Source organism: Arctopsyche grandis, chromosome 9 (genome assembly GCF_051622035.1).
Source record: "Arctopsyche grandis isolate Sample6627 chromosome 9, ASM5162203v2, whole genome shotgun sequence".
In the NCBI taxonomy this organism is placed as follows: domain Eukaryota; kingdom Metazoa; phylum Arthropoda; class Insecta; order Trichoptera; family Hydropsychidae; genus Arctopsyche; species Arctopsyche grandis.
In genome coordinates, this window is record NC_135363.1 from 1,782,465 (window position 1) to 1,808,072 (window position 25,608).

General features: G+C 34.0%; 2 protein-coding genes across 2 annotated transcripts in view; one reads left to right on the top strand and one right to left on the bottom strand.

Annotated features, from left to right (window-relative positions):
- LOC143916882 (uncharacterized) overlaps positions 1-25,608 on the bottom strand; it is a 357,016-nt gene that overhangs the window by 148,151 nt on the left and 183,257 nt on the right. The window lies entirely within an intron of this gene.
- LOC143916562 (tetraspanin-1-like) overlaps positions 1-25,608 on the top strand; it is a 203,273-nt gene that overhangs the window by 64,906 nt on the left and 112,759 nt on the right. The window contains exon 3 of the mRNA XM_077437706.1: positions 21,457-21,511. The gene's annotated coding sequence lies outside the window, so the exon portion shown is untranslated. The remainder of the gene's footprint in view (positions 1-21,456; positions 21,512-25,608) is intronic.

The following is a 25,608-nucleotide window of genomic DNA, read 5'->3' on the forward strand; positions in this document are numbered from 1 at the left end:
AACAGGCCAGGGCTCGTCATCGGAGCGCGTAATAATTTATCAGCGGCCATAATAAAATGCGTTGTTTTCCGGTTTTCGGTTTCGAAAAACCCGACCGGTTTCCCGCGACCCGCCAGGTGAAAAATTACCGTTTGCAAATAAACCTGACGCGATTGTTTATTTTCGCGTGCGTGTCATTGTACGTTGCGCACGGGCTAAAACGCCCAACTTCCGAATCGGTTTTTAATTAATTGCGTACGAAATTTCAACCCCTTGTGTTTGTAAACATGGCGTTTTTTGCGGTGTTTGTTTACGATGTATTTGAAATGAACCTTGTTTTTTTAACACTGTATAGAGTTGTGTTTTCAGTGCCGGTTTTTTCAATTTAAATATGTTATATAATACTAGTGAAACGCGCAATGCAATATCATCGGGTGCATTGTTAGAAAAACATTTTAAAACTTGAATCGGAAAATGAAAAGTTTAATACCATATGTAAAACTCATGGGCACCCGTAATAGCATATCGGTAAAATATATAATTTTTAATATTAATATGTATATAAGAAAACTTGGAAAATTTCATTATACTTCAGACATATTAGATCGAATTGAAAAATAACGTTCTAAAATAATGAGTTTTCCGGAAAATATTTTCTGAAATGCTGCGAACGTATAAACAACTACTTCCTTTCAACGAAAATTATACGGAAACATTTTTAGAAACTATAAAATATTTGAACAAATAAAGAAACTTATCCAAATAAAATACCACTTTCATCCGTTGGAAAATTTATTGTGACCGTAATAACTTTTCCGCTCGCAATGAAATGTTTAAATTCAATCAAATCACACTCCACACGAATAAGCAAAATTTTCTGAATCGATCCTAACTAAATGTTTGCCAAAGCTAACTCAATGCAAAAGACGTATATATATCGAGAAAAACTCTGTGTTTTCAATCTTTAATTTTCAACCGTGACAAAAAAAAATACATTTATGTATGAAAGCTTTTCCAAAATACGTCTACGATTTAATTTAAGGTACCACAAGTTAGTATTCCAAATTCTATATTGAAAGATGTCGTATTGCATGACGGACAAACAACTTGCCCAGCGTTGCCCAGGAGTTTTTTAATGGACGGGCTTTGATCTCGAGCTCCAAAACCCAATGAAATTTAGTAAAAAGTGGTTTTGCATAGTGGTCATACATACATATTAACATTAATTTTTATATTTATGTTGATTAATAATGCGCATATGAGAAATTAAAAAAGGCTCGCGTGTCGACCACACCCTCGGATTCATAATAATGTAATTTTATAATGGAAAAGTTTTAATTGTGTCCCCATTTGGGTGGCATTCCCAGATTGGGAAACGCAGATAGGCGAAAGTTTCGACTGCTGGTGAATTTTTCCGAGTGTGCTTTCTTATCGTAATGCCTCTCTTATTACTCCATATTATTTTTATTGCTTTAAAACTGGGTCGAGTCCGGAATAAGTAGCCTTGATTCGAATGTCCCTCGTGGACTATTTTGGAATACATATGTATTTATGAATGTATGCAATAAAATGAATATTTAAATTGCGCTGGATTTTTCAGGACTTCGTGCCAAAATGAAAGCTTCGAAAAGCATTTTAAGAATTTCACATTGAATATCTTTTAGTCACATTTTTACATTTTTGACCATTCTGATACTTGTAATCTATGTATTAAAAAGCTATTACATTTTTTTGTTAACAGAGCTATAGTATAAATATCACTGAATTCTTCTCACTTTTTCTGAATTATATAAAGAATAAGTGATAATCGAATCATTTATCAAATACAATTGTGTAAGATAAATATAAAAAAATGGATCTGACCAAACAAATGACCTTATCTATGTATTTGAGGAATATCAGGAGGATACAAATGAAAAATTCCATAATTAAACATACATACACGTTCACACATACCGACCATGAGAGCATTTTCGATACAAGTTGAGCGCAAATGTAGGGAAACTTACTCAAGACAAAAGTATTACTTCCGGTTGTCAGACTTTGTTCAATTTTTTTTTTATTACTTAAAATCATGATAAATATTATACACATTAAATATCAAGAAGATATACATAATTTAAAAGGTATACATAAATTAAATAATTATATATTGTTTTAAAAATAATTACTACTTCCAGTTTATAAAATCCAAAACCATATCAACTATAAACGTTTTCAATACGAATACAGAATACAAATAAAAAATTTCACCCTCGAAACGTTCAGTAGTGTGGAAAAAATCGTGAGATAATAACATTTTTGACTTTTGAAGAGGAAAATATCCCACTTCCGGTTCATAAAATTTAATGATTTTTTTTTATTTTCATAAAATTTATACAAGAATTAAACCTGATTTTTCTCTTTAAGAGTACACATATTTAAATGTTCGAAAAAAATAGTCGAAAAAAAATTGAACAAGAATAAATCAGTCAAAATATCGACTTAGAATCTTCGCATGATCGATAGATAAAGTAAAAATGTAATTGAAAAGTTCAAAATCATTTTATTTGATCAGAAATATTACAAATTATTATATAATAATATCAACAATACTATCGAAAGCATCAAAAAAGTCTTAACCATTCATATATAAGACCGTATAAAAATAAATATGACGTATAACGTATTTAAAATAATATTATATTTCTTATTAAGTGTATTGTTATTTAGAAATACTATTAAAATGTACTAATATATTTCAAAAAGACTTATATATTAATATAGTAAAATTAAGAATTAGCTCAACACTGATATTTTATTTTTATTTTTACATTTTATTTATTTTTCTTTCTTTTTTTCTTTTATAAGACATTCCCTTCTTTGTTGTTTTTTATAATTTGTAATTATTATTATTATTAGTTGTTTGTGTATATATATGTTTTGTTTTTGTTATGTCTAATTTCTTTAGTTATTATTTTGTTTCTTTTCTTTTCTGTTATATTTTTGACCATTGTGGCGCATTAGGAAGTCCTGTAATGCAAAAATGGTCCAAACTTTAAATAAATTACGAAGAAATATCTATCTAATATGTTTGTATTTCCATAGTTTTGACTACGTAATATCTGAGTTTGAATATATTTTAGACAAAAAAACGCTTTATGAACATGTTTATTGTTTCGTTGCACTTTCCTATCAATCCCTTTTGAGAGTAAATATAATATAAAATTTAATTTAAAAAATGCGACCTCTTAAAACCAAATAATTGAGTTACATTTAACTCATTAGTCGAACACTTCGAACCGACCGAATATAGAAAGAAAACACATTAAAACCACCCACACAATTTCAAAGCAAACAAAAACCCAAAATCGATACCAGAAACACGCATATCTTACTAATAATATATAGAGTTTATTTACAACTTTTCCCAGTATATATGTAATTAATATACATATATATGTATGAATGTTTTTTCAGCAACGTTTAAACGAAAACGGACACCAACTTTGCCCCATATAGATTAAATTTATACGCACAACTCCGGATAAAAGTGTGGCAGGAACAAAAAAAAAGAGGAGGGGGGGGCAGAAAAAAAATTACACACACAAACAAAAGGAACAGTTTTTATTACAGTTCTCAGAGTCGTAAATAAAAGCGCCCACGTTTAGGCCGCCCACGGCGAAAGCCTTTCGACTCGGAAGACACAGGGCGAAAAAAAGTCCCGATTATAAAGGGGTCACGCCGCGAAGCCCGTGCCACCGCTCTAGGCACGAACTCTACCAAAGACTTGGCATTATATTATATAAGTATTCGGTGGATAGTCGCTCCGTATTACCGTTATGAGTAATGCCATTGGGATTTGTCCAATTCAATTAGGCGGATGAGTGGCCAACCAAAGGAACGCGAGCGCAGTCTACTATTACAGTTTGTGGGGAAATATATACATATGTATGTACATATCAATGGCGTGCGATGACTTTTCAACCAGAGGATGTTGTCCAAATCACGATCAGTTTATTTTTTTTTATTCTTCCAAACATTTTCATATTTATATTTATTAAAATGTCTTTGATATGTTTTCGTTTTTGAATGAATATTCAATATTGGTGTAGGTTTTGGGCTCTTAATAATAATTCATTATATGGTAGAGAAGCAAATGTCCTTTTTAGTACATTTTTATTAACAACGGCGATAAATCCACTTGCATTGCTACTTTGGCTATTTATATTAAGGGCCATAATAAATAATAATTTAGGAAATTACAATAAAATAATAAAATACAATAGCTTAGGACGTAACGTACGAAATATCAAGCAACTAATCAAGCGAAAGTCCATACATAAAAAGCGCATCAATTCCATACATACGCAAAAGGCGATTTTGCTTTCAGAGCAAGTGTCGCGCGAGCGAGACGACTGTAGAGTCGTCTCACTCATGCACATGCGCAAGAGTGACAGCTCACTTGTGCGCATGCGCAAAAGATTTGTAGAGAACTTCAGCATCCATGGTAATACAAGCTTGATGGGAAACAAGCACCGGTCGCGCAGACGGCTACGGCCTCTCAACGGGGATGCTTTCAACGGCCTTTCAACGGGGATGCTCAATTTTGGATCACACAAAAGATCGTATATATCATAATAACGTAATCGAAAATAAATGAAAGAGAAATAAAACTAAGAAATTCAGAAAACAAACGATATGAAAATATTTTTGACGTAAATTAAGGGATACATCCATGGACAGCACGCCACTAGTACATACATACATATGTACCTATATATAAATGATGATTTAACGAAACGCGCGAACGTTGATTGTCATTGTGTGATTTGTAATATTTGATCGTAAATTGAATGGAATTGATCCGGGGACAAAGAACAGTTGTTATGTATTTGTCAGGTGTCAGGAGCAATCTGGGTATTTCCCAAATTCTAGGAAGAAAGAGCTATAAGTATGGAGATGGATTCTCGGTAGTATTATAAAGCGAAAGAAAAATAAAAAAAATTCTGATGTGACCAACCCATGGCTTTGTCTATGTATTTGAGGAATATAAGAAAGACAAAAAGCAAAATTCGATAATCAAACATACACACACGTTCACACATACCGACTATGAAAGCATTTCCAATAAAAAATTGAGCGCAAATGTAGGGAAACTTACACGAGACAAAAGTTCTATTTCCGGTTGTCTGATTATGTTCTATTTTTTTTTATTACTTAAAATCACTATAAATATTATACACAATGAATATCAAGAAGATAAAAATAATTTAATAGGTCGAAATAAAATAATGAAATGTTGTTTTAAAAAAAATTACTACTTCCGGTTTACGAATTCTGACCAAAACCTTTTCAGCGCTAAGTTAGTACATAAAGAATACAAATATAAACTTTCAGCTCGATACGTTCAGGGGTGTGGAAATAATCGTGGTCACAACATTTTTGACTTTTCTAAGAGGAAAAAATGCCACTTCCCGTTTATTGAATTTATTGATTTATTTTTATTTTCATCACATTGATACAAGAATTATACTTGAATTTTTTCGTGAAGAACACACATGTTTAAGGGGTTGAAAAAAATAGTGGATAAAAATCGAACAAGAGTAAACTGTCACTTTCGGTTGACGGATGCTTGTCAAATTTTATACATAACTTGGTATTAAGCTTAAAATTCTACATATGAAATTTCAGTTCAATAAATTAAAGGGTCTTTTGAGACAAACATAAAAAACCTCGATTCTTTATCATTTTTTTTATCCTCCCCCCCTAGAAAAAATCCTAAATCCGGAATTGGCTCTGATTTCAACAAGGCCCTGCCAAATCCCATGCAAATCATCTAACAATCGCTTCTTTGCGATAGAAATTATATCATGATTATATTTTCCATAAAAAAACTTGCATTTTATAAGAAAAACTTCCACACTAACAGTTGAATCACCCTTAACGTACTTTCATCTATTCGCAATATAGATATATTTATACATAGATGGTATGCTTGTGGGAATTTCACAATTTCAATTTACTCGTCTTTAATTAATTTAATTGCATCGCATGCATTCGTATCCTGTCGCTCGAATGCACACAGAAGGGAGTCTGCTTTTCAGATTGGAAAATTTTCATCAATGTTGTAATCGTTCGTATATTAAACATTCTTGTTATGTTGGCTTCTTTGATGTCGAGATAAATTTGGGTTGGTTTATGGAAGGATTATCGAGATGGATGGTTTTTTCTGGAACCTTATGTAGGGTGTGTGTTCGAATTTTGAATGAAATAAGCTGTGGGGTTTATAACTTTGAGGTTTGAAAATAATGGCCGAATCATTGTTTAATAAAATGTGTGAAATAAAAAGCGACAAAATTTTGTATAGCGTATAGTGTATAATACTTGATGTGTATAAATATATCATAATAGTAACATAACTTTCAATAGAACTTTAATTTAAAAAATGGCTTTTGAATATATTATACAAATGTATGTATGTAGATAAAGTAATAAAAATTTTGTATAAAATTTTTCATTGTTAAATGCAGTACACGTTATATTCAATACCCTGCATTTTTCAATTTATGTATGTTGCGTTTATTTAAATGAACAAAGTCGACACATCTATTATATTCTTTTCATCATTTTTCAGTATATATTTTTGTTGTTGCTTTGTTTGAAAATATATTGTTTTATTTTAAAAACTCTTCATTTATTTTACCATAGTCTTTTAAATTTTTAATCTCATTCATTACGGCCTTTCACGCATTTTTCACATAACTTTGACGCAACATTGCGAATTAACTGTAAGTCACCGGATCAACTAGTTATAAATTTCATAAAGTATCATTTCTGTGCTATACAACGATATAAATATATTTTCAAATTGAGAAATAATTTCGGATTTATCGCAATAACTACTTACATATAATACGTATGTATGGAGCTTCGTTCATAACTTTATTACATCAAATTTTCGCGTAACTTTGACGCATCACTGACAACTAACTTTATGTCACCAGACCAAATAATTGCGATTATTACAAAGCCTTATATTAGTTCTATTCAACGATATGAGTATTATTTCTGAACAAGAGAATCACGGATTTATAGCAACTAATATACACACACATAAATAGTTTCGTTGATTACTATGTATCTTTCATCATTTTTTTATATATAACTCTGACGCAAAATTGTAAGCTACCAGATTAATTATCATTTCTAAATAACCTTATTTCAATTATGTATTTTTTCTTACCAGACGAGAGATATATACATATATCTCCACAGTGCAATTATAACCAATTATAATCAATTATAGGTATAGTTCAGTGAAATCATATCCAATTACATTTTCACTACCCCCTTTTAGTGAAATTATAATTTTTGACAGTTGGATGATAGTGCGTCGCCTATACGAATCGTGCCACCCCACTCTTTTCATGGTCAACTATCTGTTTTTATTTGGCTTTTTTTGATTCCGCATGTGTGGTACTAGATGCGGAAGCAAACACATCATAATATATTAGCAGCCAACACTTATTTATTTAAGGTTAGGTTAGGTTAAGTTAGGGTTGGTTTTATTTATTTAATTATTAAGGTTAGTAATATGTCGTAATTCGAATTACATATTCAGTGACATTGATAAGTGAATTTGTAATTATAATATATCGTTATATCCGCACGCACTGCTTAAGTCAGTGAAATTATATGTAATCTAATTTGTGAAATTATAATTTCTCTGACGGTAAAAATTTCACTTTAACATACAAATAATAAACGTACATGGTGTCATTAATTACAGTCTATGATGCAACACTGCGAATTAACTATAAGTCACCAAGTTCAAGGCTGCTCAAAATTGGCAAAAAATCATCTTTACTGGTATCACAAATTTTCTGTATTTATTGTGTGTATAATTTGTACAAAATCTAAATCCATAGATGTCTCAATGAATTAATTATGTAATTAATTGTTATTTCGTGTTCTTCACCTTCTGGAAATACATATTAAACTAATTAACATTATTACAAATTTTCAATCCTTTAATATTCAACGGTATAAGTTCTATTTCCAAATAATAAATAATCCCCGTTTATTATCAATTCATACGTAAAGGTGTGTGGTTTCATATTTTGCGTGACTTTTACGCAACACTGCGAATTAACTTTAAGTAACCCAGTCAAAATATTATTATTATTATAAAGCCTCATTTCCATTCTATCTAAATATATAAGTATTATTTCTAAATAGTGAATAGTTTTCGGTTTAAGCCGATTTGAAAGCAACCGCTAGTTCCGAGTACAAATAATTAAATTCAAAATGAAACAAAAGAGTCGTTTCATTATTTTTTTCAGTGAGGAAAAATTTTCAACGCCTTTTTTCTTCATCATTAATCAGTCAGCAATTAGCGACTGCGACAAATGAAAGCCAGAGCAAAACGACTCCAATTAACGCCTTCCGAGGAAATTTTAATATTTATAATTGCCACCAACCAGCTGGGTAATAAATAACAGAAGCGAGACTACATCAGGATCAGATTAGGCGAGGTTAGTGTCACACACACACATACACAAACGATTACCCAAAACACGTCCGAACGAAAAATACATGAATAGAAGAGTGGAGAAAAAAACTTGGGATGTAGCAACGATATTCATTAGGGCACACCCGTTGCCACATTTGCATAGGTCGCGGATTGAGCGAGGTTGAGATGCTGAAATAGGAGATGCTCGAGGGGTCGGGAGGCTTCGGAAGGGGGGGGGTGGTTTGGGGGTGGGATGGGGTTGGGGTTGGGGTGGGAAACCCACTCGATCGATAGCCGACGATTCGCCACCGCTGTACCGGCAGCCACAATAAAAATCATACACGACCATTAACCGACCTCTCAGGCTCTTCATTTGCAAACCAACTGGGTCACGAAAAGTTTCCACTGAATTGTGGATGGTCGTTGTATTTTTTTTTTTTTTTTATTATTTCTCTTGCGATACTTTTTTATTGTGATTTAATATCTCAATTTCCATTTAGCCACTCGATCCAAATGGGTTTAGCGATTTTCACTATGCAAAAATGAAAAAGTTAGTTGAAGTGGTTCCATATAAAGTAGAGGACACTGATCCAAGTTTGTTTCTATTATTTCCAGAAAAAATTTTAAAAGAATATTCCTCACTGAAAATACTTCATAAAAGACGTTTGGCTGATTGATTTATTATTACTTCTTATTTTTCAGTCTGGTGTCTGGAGAAATTCTTCGAAATGGTGTTTTCATTATTTTAAATATAGCAGAATTCTTCGCAATCATAAAATTATAATTTCTTCTAAAGGATATCCTTCAATTAAAATACAATATGACGTACTTATCTTATTATAGGGTTTTACGAAAGCATGATAGCTTGTTGCCAATTAGGGCTAAAACAAACATGCTCATGAACTCCCCCCCTCTCGAAAGCTGTTCGACTCTTTAACTTACTGCCAAATTCCTTGTATCTCTTGAATGCCAGTTATGTTGAGTTGGTCGAACACGTTCTACATAGCACGATATACTCACATAATTATCATTATTATTTATTTGTTTTTTACCATGCATATTTCTTACTCTCTTTTTATTTTATTATTATTTTTGTTTTTCTTGTTTTATGTAAACTTATATTTATATTATAACCAGAGTGACACTTTGTGGCTACTTGTCAAGTCTCTGTAGTAGTATTGATTTTTTTAAATGAAATAAAATATATACACACAAATAGTGGTTAGCATATTATGCTTTCTAGTAGAGTAGTCACGGTTCGATTCCCACTAGTGGCTGTTGGCCATACCTTGGTTTGTGACTCCAGGTCGATCGTTTCCTTTCAGAGTTTGCCAAATTTGTCTAATTTTGATTGAAATGGTTCCTATAACTTGGCATTTCCTTTCCAATCTCTCTTGCAAATCTCAAGCTATTCAGCGTCTTGAGGTTCGCCATTTCTATAATAAAATGCTGCAAAAATTTCTCCATAGATGTCACTTATGAATGATGTCTGTATGAATTCGCATTGTATAAAAATGCTTGTATTAATTGTATTATTGTATTGTATCTGTATTAGTACAATCGTCACTTTGGACCGATCTGTAACGGCGAGTGTATGTACATGTTCGATTGAAATAAAAAAAAACATATATTATAGTAATATAAAATAAGAAATCAGATCTTTTTAATTAATACAGCCAACAAATTTTGACAATTTTAGATATTTTTTCTATATAACCTTAAAAATATTGTTCGATTTATCTTTCGATGCAATTACTAGCTAGAAGACGTGTAGACGAGTTTACGAGATCGGAGTGAAAGATGCAGCGAGTAGTAATAGAGGTAGATAATTTAGTGTTCTTGATCCGCCAACCAGCCAGCTCCGAATGCGACAACGAATATTTAAATATGGCGTGTACTTTCAACACAGAGAGGTCATTGGTCGATGGATCGCGAGACCTTATTGGCTGTTGTATACAGCTTGTTCATACGTCGAGCCCTTTTTGGCGCGAATGCGCGATCAGGAGATTGGTGATGGTAAACCAGTGGTCTACGAGCGTTAATTACCTAATATCTACGTTAAAATATAGTATCATAATATGCTAATCTCTAAATTAAATAATAACGAACTCTTCAATCGATAAATTGTTCGATTTGATATTCTATGTGATAACATTTCTCCTATTCAATAGTATGCTTCAATATATTGGGTATAAAATATATGTATTGTGTAAATATATTATTTGACATGCAGTTTTCTATATTGAGTAATTCATTTAAGTCTACAAAAGCCGTTAATCATACAATATAAAAAAACTTTCAAAATGTATTAAAACTTTCACGTCGCAATTCGATTCCAATTTTTTAAATAATTTTAATTTTAAATAATTAAAAAAAAAGCGTATAAAACCGACTTTTCCGGTTGAAATATATCGAGCATTTCCAATTCGAATCGTTCGCTCATTCAATTAGCCGGATTAATTCGATTACACGGATAATCGGGAGTCAATTTATGTGCATCGATTTGTATCTCTCGTAATGTTTCGGGTCCATTTCAGTCTCCGAATCCACGTGTAATATTATATTTACATATCGCGATTCTCATTTTCGATCAAATTTCAACGCGTCAACTTGAACCTCGCTTCGTTATTGAATTTCGTATTTTTTTCCTCCACTTTATTATTATTTATATAAATAAATTCGTGGCATTAATCTTGAAGCTTTGATCTTTCAAATGTAATGTCACATAATTATAAGGGAGGTCTATCAAACTGAACTCAATTACTCTATCTAACGTAGGTACATAATATGTACGTACATTACGACGTACGAATAAAATCTACGAGCGCATAAACTCCATTGTGGCCCAGTACGAGTATATATACATACATATTTATATATTATATGTATATATTATATGTACATACATACATGTACATAATATACGCGAAGAAAACGTTTATCTCCACAATACACGCATATAATAGTATATTACACCATATTATGTACCGTTCACGAGCATCCTATACCACATATCTACATATGTGTGTATCTGAAGCGAGCAATTCTCGTATGTTTGTCAATTGTTATCATAAAATTGGTGATATTATTTTTTAGTCTGATTACCGAAAATAAATATGTACAGTGACGTCACTATACGACGTGATAATCTATTTATTTTGTTACTTTTTTCATTTACATATAAGTCAATTTTCAAAATACATATTAATGTTTCAGTATTCTGGATTTGGGTAAATTGTTCGAAATCAATTGCTCGAAAGACGAGTTTCTCAAATATCGTTAGAAATGATATTACGTGGGGCTGACGCCATTAATCGCAGCGACGATTAATGGCATTAGTGCAACGTCGAAGCTTTTATTTTACTCGCGCGGTTAAACTGTTTTTCTCGCACCTTAATTCGTTCGGTGTAACGACGGTTATCCCTTAAGGTTTCCGTCTCCTATTTCAGAGCCCATTTTCCGCCCGAGTCTGTTTCCCGAATTTTTTCCGGCCCTTACTAAATCTCCGGTGATATTTAGTAAGGGCCGTTTTTAGTATTATGTACATCTACAAACATACATATGTATGTAAATATATAAAGCCAGCAGTATGGCTCAATGGTAGCGAGTATGTTTAGCACCAAGTGATCAGTGGGTTCGATCCGCCATACTGCTGGTTAGATTTGGGGTATTTGTGACTCGAAATCGATCGCTTCTTATCAGCTTTTTCCAATTTTATCTGATCATTGTTGAAATGGTTCCTCAAAATTGGCAAAAAATCATCTTTCCTGTTGTCACAAGTGTTCTATGATGAATACATTGTATACATAATTTGTAAAAATTATGTACAAATCTAAATCCATAGATGTCTCAATGGATCAATTATTTACTTAATTAATTAATTTATTGTTATTTCATGTTCTTCAGTTTCTCGAAATACAGTGATTTATGATGGAAAGGACATTGAATATTGATAAAGTCAATGATTTTTTAAAAATTCAATGTAAGAAAGGACATTTGAAATTTGTTTGCAAGTTTATTTTATTTTCGTAACAAAAGTTAACAAACAACCATTTTCGTTTTTTTCAACGTGGGCCCAAGTCTTTTGGTTATGTGTTGGATATTATACTTGGCTTCATAAATGGAATTGTCTACAGAGTTAGCAGAAAAAGATCTTTAATTGTCAAGTTAGATGATCTATCTCAACAATCTGTTCATTATGATTCTAAGCCCGCTTTAAAGGTCAAGGAATTTGACGCTAAAAGCCCTCAACATGAGGCCACCCCCCCCCCCCCCCCCCCCCAACGAATACAGTCTAAGAGACCCTTTCGTCGACGGTTGTTCATGAATATCGCACAAGAACAACCGTACATCACTGTTCTAATAAAAAAAAAACCACACTGTACATAACCAAGTACAAAATAAACAAAAACGCATGAACACATAAAGCGCGCATGCGTTAGGAAATAATACCTGAAATGTGCCGTGCGAATTCACGCACACACATACACACACCTAAACAGCTAAACACACCTAAAACCTAAACAGTTCATTAAAAATTAGACTAAACTAAGTAGAAGATATGAAAAACTGTATGACTTTGGAAGATACTCTTCTTCGAACAGTGACCCGTTGATTTCATATTCATACTCTATTTTACATATCTGATATATGTATGTTTTTAAATTTAAGCCCCCCCCCCTGCATTAAACTAATACAAGGGCACCCCTTAGTATTGTATGTCTTAATTAATATCTTATTTTTGCTTAATATTATACTGAAATTTTGCTTAATATTAAATACTAAAATTTTGCTTATTATTAAATTGAAAAAAAAAATACTATATAGAGCGTCAAATTTTTTCTTTTACCTTAGGTGACAAAATGTCTAACCACGTGTTACACGATAATGTACATATATAACTATATAATATACATTTATAAAACATTATACATACTGTAATAAGTTCGTTCGGAATTTTACCCCCGATCGTTATATTCCTATTTGTGTTATACAATATTCTGAGCAAATTTTGATGTGTCAAACACGTTGAAACAAATGTTAAAAAATAAAGGTAAAAAAACCTGTATTGAAATGTAGCCACGTATTTTTTTTTTACCTTTTATTCAATTTATTCTTGCTTTCGAATTGAAATTCAACACTATTTTTATATCAGTTATACTTTTTGTCCGACCTTTTCAAATATCACACTTTCACAAAATGATATTAAAACGTTCGCTATGTATAGATTTTCGCTTTTACCATAATACTTTTACGGTGGGAATTATTTTCGCCAAAATAATTCCCACCGTAAAAGTATTATGGTTTGGAAGCCAAAAAAGTTCATATTTATAGATTTTTTCGATGAAAGGTGTTTCGAATCAATAAGGTTTCCGACGGTCAAAAATGGAGTTTTATTTTTGTACCTGTATTAACATTTAAAAATAATTATTTTTATTAAAATTGTGACACGAAAAATCTCATCTTAAAAAAACACAATTTAGTTAGATTAAATTTGTTTTGATTTTGATTTTTAAATGCTTTTTATTATTACTAAATTAAATTATGTATGTTCACAGTACATCTTATATCTGTTTTAATAGCTACTGATCTATTAATTTAATCTCGTAATTACAACAAAGTGTCTATACCCTTCAGGTATAAACACAGATTACCCATACACAATCTGGTTTAGATCGTCGAGACTCTTTAATTAATATTATGTATTAGATGTATTATGAGTATTTATAAGAATTTTAAATATGTTTTTGAGCTCTTTTTCCTATTACGCTGTACATATTAACATTATAATAATATAATACTATGATTACTAACAAAATTAATTTAAAATTGTAAAATAGAAAATGATCAGTAGATCAGTAGCTATTAAAATATATATATAAGATGTATTGTGAACATAATATAGTAATAATAAAATGCATTTAAAAATCAAAAAAAAAATCTAATTCGGAACAACACGTGTTGTTGCAGGTCACGAAAAAAGTTTCGTTAAAATCGCCAATATATCATTGTACGAAGTCGCCAATAAAGTTGGCTAAATAAATCTGAGCCGCCATTGTACTTACATATGTACATAGTGTGTACGCGAAAGTCGAACCGGAATTATTATTATCGCACGAGCGCGCTGCCAAAGTGACCGCGAACGTAGTATTGTTTTGGTAAAAGTTCGGCACACAAACTCCAACGTTATATATATATATATATATATATATATATATATATATATATATATATATATATATATATATATATATATATATATATATATATATATATATATATATATATATATATATATATATATATATATATATATATATATATATATATATAAATATATATATATATATATATATATCATCATCATCATCATTTACAGCCATTCGCCATCCACTGCTGGATGAAGGCCTCTCCAACACGCTTCCACTCGTCTCTGTTTTGCGCAACACTCATCCATCTCATTCCGCACATTTTCCTAATTTCGTTCACCCATCTTCCTTGCGGTCTTCCTTTTACTCTTTTGCCTTCTCTCGGGTACCATTCAAGCACTTCTTTTGTCCACCTTTCGTCCATCCTCCTAGCTACGTGACCCGCCCATTGCCATTTCAATCTCTTCACTCTATCCACTATGTCCACTACCCTTGTCATATTTCTCACCCACGTGTTCCGCTTCCTGTCTTTCCTCGTTATGCCAAGCATACAGCGTTCCATACTTCTTTGAGTGCATTGGATTTTATTTTGCATCTTGGCGTTCAGTGTCCAAGTTTCACATCCATACGTCATCACTGGCAAAACGCATTGATCAAAGATCCTTTTCTTCAGGCAGAGTGGCATTTTTGATTTAAAAACAGCATTCATCCGTCCAAATGCACTCCACCCCAATTTCATACGTCTCTTTATCTCTTCATTTTTACTACCAGACATGTCAATTATTTGACCTAAATATAAATAATTATTTACTACTTCTACTGGTTTATCATCTAAGGGGATGCTATCAGGCATGCAATAACTATTGAACATTAGTTTAGTCTTATCTACGTTAATTTTTAATCCTACTTTTCTACTTTCCCTGTCCAGCTGTGTTAGTCTGATAAGTAGGTCAGCTGAATCACGAGCTACTAAAACTATATCGTCTGCGAACCGAAGGTGACTCAAAAAGCGACCATTGATGCTTACTCCGGCTGTATCCCAATCCAATTTCCTGAAAACTCCCTCAAGCACCGCATTGAATAACTTGGGCGAGATTGTATCTCCTTGTCTTACTCCTTTTCCTATGCTAAATCTATCTGTACCTGAAAAAATTTTAACTGAAGCTGTGGCATTCTTATATATTGTAGCTAACAGTCCCACATAGGGTTCCGGCACTCCCTGTGTTTTTAGAGCGTTAAGTACTGCATTATGACTAACTGTATCGAAGGCTTTCTCATAATCGACGAAACCTAGGCACAGTGGCCGTTGATATTCGTTGGCGCGCTCGATTAGTTCGCCAACTACTTGGAGGTGGTCCATTGTGCTGAAATTTGCCCTAAACCCTGCCTGCTCTATAGGTTGGTTCTCGTCGAGGATATTCTTCAGCCTTTCTGTAATAACCTTCGTGAAGAGCTTGTAGACCGCTGAAAGTAGACTAATGGGTCGGTAGTTCTTGATATCGCTTTTGTCGCCTTTTTTGTGTATTAAAATGATAGTTGCGTTATTCCATCCTTCTGGTATAGCTTGGTTCTGGATGCATTTGCTGAAAAGCCTAGCTAAGATATTAATTAGGGGGGGGCCGCCACATTTTAGTAAGTCGATGGGAATATTATCTTCCCCTGGGGTTTTACCATTCTTTGCAGTTTTTAGCGCGGCCTCTACTTCGCTAGGCAATACTGCAGGAACCCTTTGGCCGTGTGTCGATTCCAGAGTGGGGAATTGGCCGTTGTCGTTCTCGTATAGTTTTGCATAGAACGTGTAAACTCTGTCTATGATTTCTTCTCTATTCCTAATTATTACTCCGCTCTCTGATCTGATTGCGATCATTTGGTTTTTGCCTAAGAAAAGATCCTGTTTGCACTTTTTCAGGCTACGGTTATTCTTAATGGTATTTTCTATTAGCTTGCTGTTAAAATCCCTGACATCCCTGACTATTCTCTTCTTAATTTCCTTATTTACTAGATTGTATTCTTGCTTATTATTATCCCTATCTAAATTCCTTTTATGCTTAATTAGGTTTTTTGTTTCCGCTGAAATTTTGCTTAATTTAATCTGTTTCCTGAAACCACCTAATTTCTTACCTGTTGAGGTTAGAACCGAACTAATTACAGTGTTCAATTCCTCGATGTCTGCTTCTGGGTTTAATTTCCCGTATCGATTTCCAAGTTCGAGTTCGAATTCCTTTTTCCTAGACCTTAGTTGAGCGAAATCTGGAGAGTTACTGCATCCTTTTATTAATTTCCTACGTTCGCAATTTATATTAATGGCCATCTTGGCACGGACTAATCTGTGATCGCTGCCTATATCTACTTTACTTAAAACACTAACGTCTTTAACGGAGTGCAGGGCATTTGTTAGGATGAAATCGATCTCGTTTCTGTCTCCTTTAGGACTCTCCCAAGTCCACTTATTGTTGGTGTTTTTCCTGAAAAATGAATTAGTGATGAAGAGCCTGTTGTGTTCTGCGAATTCTATGAGGCGATCGCCTCTGTCGTTTCTTTGGCCGGTACCAAAATTGCCTACTGCTCTTTCTGTGTTTGCCTTTTGTCCTATTTTTGCGTTAAAGTCGCCCATGATTATTTTAAAGTGGTGGCGGCTATTATCGTATGCGCCCTGTAGTTTTTCGTAGAAGTCTTCTATTTCCTCGTCTGGGTGGCTAGATGTGGGGGCGTACACTTGGAAGATTTGACAAGTGTACCTGCTCGAGATTCTTAATACTACATAGCATATACGTTCCGATATGTCGTTTATTTCTATAATATTTCTTTCTATTCTCTTATTGATAAGAAACCCTACTCCTCCTATTCTACCATTTGGTAGCCCTCTCCAGTAGAGACAGTTACCACTTTTTAGGATTATTTGGTTTTCCTGTTTTCGTCTTACTTCGCTAAGTCCTACTAAATCCCATTTGATACTTTCTAGTTCATTCTCTAATGCAAGCACACTTCCTTCACTCGATAACGTTCTTACATTGTACGTGGCTAAATACAGGTTTCTATTAGCTAAGCTATCATCCATCGTCACTCTTACCTTGTTGGAGGTTTGGATATTATTTTTCTCGCATTTATCCAAGATGTGTTGAGAAAAAGGCGGTACTTGAGAGAGATTTCCATTCAAGGAGTGAGTTCTTACCGCCATAAACTCTTCTCTGTGGTCAGCTTTGACATATAGTCATCCTAGGTATCACTTGGATCACTTATGAGTTATTACATGCCATTTAACAGGGTTACTTTGTAAGTGAAAGTAGTTAGTTATGATAATAATAGATTAGCAATTGTTATACTACTTTTTTACAGATCTTTATCGTGAGACGCCTCTTTGGAGACAACGGATTTATATATGTGAGTGCGGTTTGCAATTTAATATTTTAATAATAACTTTAGTAAAGTATATAAAATTACACGAATTACTTTAATATAATTTAAATATGAAAAAGAACTGATAGACAGTTGGGAAACACCGTTTCTGTTTGCTATTATTCTATTAAGTAAAGTTCGTTAAAGATTTTTGGCTGGAAGCAATTATGTGGAAGATTTATTGCTTCTGTGGGACCGACTTGGCTGGCGAAGGACCCTTTTTTTGTATTCAGGTAGGGAGATGTATCTCGTTTGACACCGATTTGACACAAAAATTAGCACAAAATTTTTCGAAATAACTGATATAAAACCGCTTTTTACGACCGATTTGCTGTTTATTTTTACACTTAAATTATACTAGGATGCAATTAGTAAAATAAGTGATTAGATGGTTAAGTTAAATTTCGTGCAATAGCCGGGTTTAAGCGAGTAATAGCGGGAGGAACGCAGAAGCACGTCCTCCTCACATGACACGAAAGACCGAACTCATATATATATATATATATATATATATATATATATATATATATATATATATATATATATATATATATATATATATATATATATATATATATATATATATATATATATATATATATATATATATATATATATATATCTATACTATATATAAAAACGGACTGTCGCTAAATATATTTGTATATTTGTATATTTGTATATTTGTATATTTGTATATTTGTATATTTGTATATTTGTATGTGACGGACGATCAACCATCAACCAGTATGGGGAACAAATTTTTTTTTTTTTTCATATTTTTCAGTTTTTTAATTTTTTTCATTTTTTCAGTTTTTTCATTTTTTTCATTTTTTCAGTTTTTTCATTTTTTTCATTTTTTCAGTTTTTTCATTTTTTTCATTTTTTTCATTTTTTCAGTTTTTTCATTTTTTTCATTTTTTCAGTTTTTTCATTTTTTTCATTTTTTTCATTTTTTCAGTTTTTTCATTTTTTTCATTTTTTCAGTTTTTTCATTTTTTTCATTTTTTTCATTTTTTCAGTTTTTTCATTTTTTTCATTTTTTCAGTTTTTTCATTTTTTTCATTTTTTCAGTTTTTTCATTTTTTTCATTTTTTTCATTTTTTCAGTTTTTTCATTTTTTTCATTTTTTCAGTTTTTCATTTTTTTCATTTTTTTCATTTTTTCAGTTTTTTCATTGCCGGGGGCGCTGGCGGCGCTGGGGGCGAAGCCCCCGGGGTGCCAAAGGCATCGGGGCGCTGGGGGCGCCGGAGGCGTCGGCGGCGCTGGGGGCGAAGCCCACGGGATGCCGAAGGCATCGGGGACGCTGGGGGCGACGGGATGCCGAAGGCATCGGGGACGCTGGGGGCGAAGCCCCCGGGGTGCCGAAGGCATCGGGGGGGCTGGGGGCGCCGGAGGCGTCGGCGGCGCTGGGGGCGAAGCCCCCGGGGTGCCGAAGGCATCGGGGGTGCTGGGGGCGCCGGAGGCGTCGGCGGCGCTGGGGGCGAAGCCCCCGGGGTGCCGAAGGCGTCGGGGGCGCCGGAGGCGTCGGCGGCGCTGGGGCCGAAGGCCCCGGAGCGACGGAGGCATCGGGGGCAAAGGCGTCAGGAGGTCGGCGATGCACAAAACGTAGTTCGTAATTCGTAATCACTTCGTAATTCGTGCATCAATTTCTTTCCGAAACCAGTCGATTCAATATCTTTAACTTTATTTTTATTCGAGTTTCAATTCCTTTTCGAAACCACCCGTTGAAATCAACGGGTCCAACACTAGTAAAACATATTTGTTGTTGAACCGGAAATTCAATATGGCGTGAACGTGTTCGTTATTGGCGAGTTAGCGCCGACTAATTCCCAATATTGAATATCTGCAATGAATAAACAATGGAAAGTTTACACCGGCCGACAACTTACAATACACACAACGGCCGAGGCTATTAAATTAAACGGAACCAATTAAACGACGATCTGTGTTACTTATTGCTTCCTCATTGAACGGCTACTAAGTTTTCATTGGAGGCGGGGGTGGGGTTGGCGGGGGGAGGGGGGGTATTCCCAATTAACTGTTATCAAATTTGAGGGGAGGGGTGGGAGAGACGAAGAAAAGGACGATGGGGGTCTGAGGGAAGGGCGGGAGGTTTGAGAATTTCTTCACGGGATTGAATTGAATTAAGGGGGCCTCTCCTTATTCGGAGCAAAGTTATTCTTCACGCTTGAAAAGTTGCTCTTCACTGTTTTAATTACAAAATACATCGACTTATAAATCGTTGCGTAATTGGACGATGGTGTTGCGGTGTAATTTCCAAGGATACGGCGCATCTATGGTGTTATCCCACTTCTGACACCAGCGTGAGGAGATCTATAATTTGGTGGCAGAAATTGGGTGTATTGAGTGTGTGCGTGTTTGGAATGAGTTTTAAGGCAGAAGCTCAGTATGTATGTATGTATGTAGCTTGTCAACACTGTACCAACACACGTGGATGACCATGGACATAATTATCATCAATTCACCCAGCAACATATATCAGTGGTTAGCATGCAATGCTTTCGATTGTGTGGTCACGGGTTCTATTTCTGGCTTTGCTTCTGGTCAGACTTTGGATATGTGACTCCAAGGTCGATCGATTCCATTCACAGTTTGATTTCATAGGAAACGGTTCCAAAAAATTGGCAATCCTGTCCTATTTTTCCTAAAATTTGAGTTTACTTCATTTAATAATTTGTTGATATTTAAAAATGGATCTTACGCGCCAAAATTTTCAAAAAAAATTAAATTTTTATTTTTCCTTTTCTACTTACACTTCACCGAACAATGATGAATAGTTCGGGTTTTATAATATTGTTGCGTAGGGGTGGGTTGAGGATCCAAGTAAAAGGCCAACAGTCGTGTCACAGCATTTATTGATGATTAAGGAGATACACGCACTGGCAGTGCTCAGTCCAGAATGACATGATATCGCCTACGTACCGCATTATAAGCGGTAGATCTCTCAGGACGTCTAATCTGTTTACCTACTGTATAGTCACGTATTCGGATATGTATTCCCACGGTATGAAAAGTGCAATAATTGTTTAGCTTACTTGCACTTAGCCTGTCGCTAATCCTTGAAACCACTTATACCAGTCGCACGGTATGCACTCAGTTAATCCGTTAACAGATATTCGTTAAACAGATAATCCTTGAACGGTCACACAGTCTCTGGGATTCTATTCGCTTAATCCGCGGCGTACGTAACAATATTTTACATTTTGGGTCAAATTTAACATGTCTCTATAACAAAAGGATTACTTATATAATTACATAAATATCCTAACAACATATTTTCAAGTCATTGACGTCATAATATTATTTCGTTTTGTTAGCACGTATTAGCAAGTGTTAACAAAAAAAGGTTATTTTTCGTTTTCTTTGTATGAAAATCAGTAAATCTAATGTGTTCATTATTTTTAATTGTTTCAGATAAAACAAAAAAATGGATTACGGGCGTGAAAGCTGAAAAACCAAACTGAATAAGGTAAGAAGCTATGTAACTTGTAGTGAACATATGTAACATAACACGCGCATGTAACATTTTATTTACTTTTTTCGGGCGCAGTATTTGATTTTCAATTAGTTTTGATTTAATCTGATTTTCGGCTAAGCACTTCAGCACGAAATCGGTGTAAAAGCGGGTGAAGGTTTTTTCCCTCCTTTCTTTTCATTAAACTAATTTTGTAGATTAGTTAGATTAACACGTACCCGTCGTCGTCTAGCAGACGTTATCGCGGGCCCTAATTAGCCGTTAATAATTAAATTGAAATACGTTCAAATATACATACATCCAAATAAACGTCGAAATCCAACTTCGAACACCTTCTAATGTATCTCGACATTTTCTAAATTGAGTTTTTTACTTGAAAATCGATAACAATTTAATCACGGCGACAGCTCAGCCGATACAGCGCCTGCCTTATTACTGAAGGGTCATGGATTTTATCCTCGATAGATTATAATTAATTAAATAGAGAGGTGAATGAGGAGAGTGATTTAATGTCAACATTCAAAATGCTAGGACTGAAGTCCCACAGCCGAGTTTTATGGTCTTAAGACTGTGGACGTGGCTTGCGTCATGCATCCTGCTCGCGTTTTAAATGCACTTGATATTGAAATGGTTCCAATTACGACGGTAATTAAAGCCCCCACCAGAACCCCAATTTCAACGATGAAACTCATTTTTTTCGATATTTTAGGCACGAAATAGTGTGAATGAAAAGTTTCGTCCAAAACGCAATAAATTCTCCGACAAGCCACTTTTAGTACGCCAGTCAATAAGTTCACAATTTCCGATGTACTTATTAGTATTGTTACGTACGCCGCGGATTGAGCGAATTGTACTTAGACCAACGGATATCTGTTATCGGTTAACTAAATGCATGCACTTACTTCCAAAGATTATATCTGGACTCTAAGTGCGTTTAGGCTAAACAATGACCGTTATTAGTTATTTCTCAGAATCGGTATGGGAAGACCCAATGTCTTGGAAATACATATCCGAATACGTGACTATACAACGGGTAAACAGATTAGGCGTCCTGAGAGATCTACCCTTTATAAGGCGGTACGTAGGCGATATCATGTCATTCTGGACGGAGCAGTGACAGTGCGTGTAACTCCTGAATCATCAATAAATGCTGTGAAACGACTGTTGGCTTTTACTTGGATCCTCCACCCACCCTTACGCAACAGTATTTTCATAAATTATTTCAAAATGTTCGTTGACATTAATGAGCATTTCTTCTGGTTTTTCGAAACAACGTTCACGTTATGTCGAAATTATCACGCAATAGAATGTTTCACCGACAAAACGTTCACACGTCCAAATTTTAGATTACAGAAATTTCTTATTCGTGTACATTTTATTTTATTTTATGCATAGGTACATATATTATAAACAATCTATAGATTAATTTTACAAAGCATCATATGTCATATTTATAGATAAATTTTATATATTTTGCATTATTTTATAAATCAGCGAAATCGAAATACTGAAAACTAGAATTTTGCGACAAGGTTGCCAATTTTCTGAAACCGTTTCAATGAAATCAGATAAATAGACCTGGAGTCACATATCCAAATACTGTCTGGCTAGTAGCACTGGGCGAGGGATTGAACCCGTGACCACTTAGTTGAAAGCATCACATGCCAACCAACCACCGATGTATGCTACCATGTACATTACTTTAAGTTATTATAATTAGCTACATAAAAGTCACATATCCAAATACCGTCTGGCTAGTAGCACTGGGCGAGGGATTGAACCCGTGACTACTTAGTTGAAAGCATCACATGCCAACCAACCACTGATGTATGCTATCATGTGCATTAACTTAAGTTATTATAATTAGCTACATAAAAGTCACATATCCAAATACCGTCTGGCTAGTAGCACTGGGCGAGGGATTGAACCCGTGACCACTTAGTTGAGAGCATCACATGCTAACCAATCACCGATATATGCTACCATGTAAATAAACTTAAGTTATTATAATTAGCTACATAAAAGTCACATATCCAAATACCGTCTGGCTAGTAGCACTGGGCGAGGGATTGAACCCGTGACCACTTAGTTGAAAGCATCACATGCTAAACAATTACCGATGTATGCTACCATGTACATAAACTTAAGTTATTATAATTAGCTACCTAAAAGTCACATATCCAAATACCGTCTGGCTAGTAGCACTGGGCGAGGGATTGAACCCGTGACCACTTAGTTGAAAGCATCACATGCTAAACAATTACCGATGTATGCTACCATGTACATAAACTTAAGTTATTATAATTAGCTACCTAAAAGTCACATATCCAAATACCGTCTGGCTAGTAGCACTGGGCGAGGGATTGAACCCGTGACCACTTAGTTGAAAGCATCACATGCCAACCAACCACTGATGTTTGCTATAATGTACACAAACTAAAGTTATTATAATTAGCTACATAAATGTAGGCTAAGTTTTAAGAATAATATTAAAAGTCTACTTTGAACACACTCTACAGCTCACGTCTAAAAGGCATATGTATGGTGGATATAGATTTGTGTGTGGGTCTCTGATTTTTTATTAATATTTTCAAGCTTCTCCACACTTAAAGTCTCCGTATCTAAAATGATATGCACAAACATATGTACATAGGTATTGCATTGTTATGTTTGGGATAAGTGTAAATTGTAAGGGTACGTGAAAATTCAGTGACAGGGTGTATTATAATACAATATAATACACAATGCACAAGAGTCGGTGCTGCAGGCAATTTGTCGTCGGTAGCAACCATGTTTCGTGTCGACACTGCATGTGTACTTTAAGTATACATATGTATGTACATATGTATGAACTAGTCAGCTAGCATGTTTGAAAACGTGTTGGGTGCAGCGGTCGTGAACAAGGTGCCACACGTGCCAAACAAAAACTTAAGATGCTGCCAATATGCTCACACACATTCCTCATATATCCCATTTTATGTATGCACGACCTTATGTACACGGTGTGTTTTGGTTTGGGAAATTTCAACACGTGTATTGCATCATTCAATACATACCGTGCTCGCAGTGCGGATTTATGAATTATTATTTCAGTTTATATATTTGATTTTTATATATGTACATACATTAGCCAGCAGCGTGGCTCGGTGACTGCGTTGATAAGCACCGAAAACCAAGAACTCGTTACTAACAAACTAACCAGTAGATTCTATGACAGAATCACTAATAATCATACTAACACACTTGTGAAGAATCTATGTAGGTGATTACGACTATAAACACAGATTACCTAAACGCAATCTGCTTTAGATCGTCGACTTTGGAGAGTATTTAATTAATATTATGTATTAGATGTATTATGAGCATTTATAGGTTTTTGAGCTCTTTTTCCTATTATGCTGTACATTAACATAAGAATAATATAATAATATGATTACTAACAAAATTAAATTGAAATTGTAAAATATAAAATGATCAGTAGATCAGTAGCTATATCAGATCAAAATCAAAAAACTCTATTATAATAATGTTCAATTAAACGTAACACTATTATATATATGTATGTGCAACTTAATGATTACAATATGCCTCGGTTCATTCAGCGTTCGACACTAAAACCTTTTTCTATGTAATACATAATGGCGGTGTTCTTTCTATTACATATAATTCGACGGATGTTTTATATCCCTTAGAAAAAAGTTCCATCAATGTACCCAATCTACATATGAGATGTTTAACATTCCTATACATTTAAAACTTGTGGATAGCGTAAATAATGAATTATCGTCTCCAAAAATAATCGCAGCTGGCGTTCCGCAGGGGAGCTTGCTTGGCCCACTCTTGTTCTCCATATACATATAAAAGACATCCCTATTCCAAAAAAACTGTCACATAGCTCTATATGCAGATGATACCGCTTGCTTCACAAGTAGCAAAAAACCAGACACTATTCTTAAAAATCTTGAATTTGCAATTAAAACAATGACTGAACACTTCACTAAGTGGAAAATTCAAATTAATCAAACCAAAACAGACGCCATATTCTTTAGTGTTAGAAAGCATAAGCCAAGTTCAGATCTGAAGATCCCCTC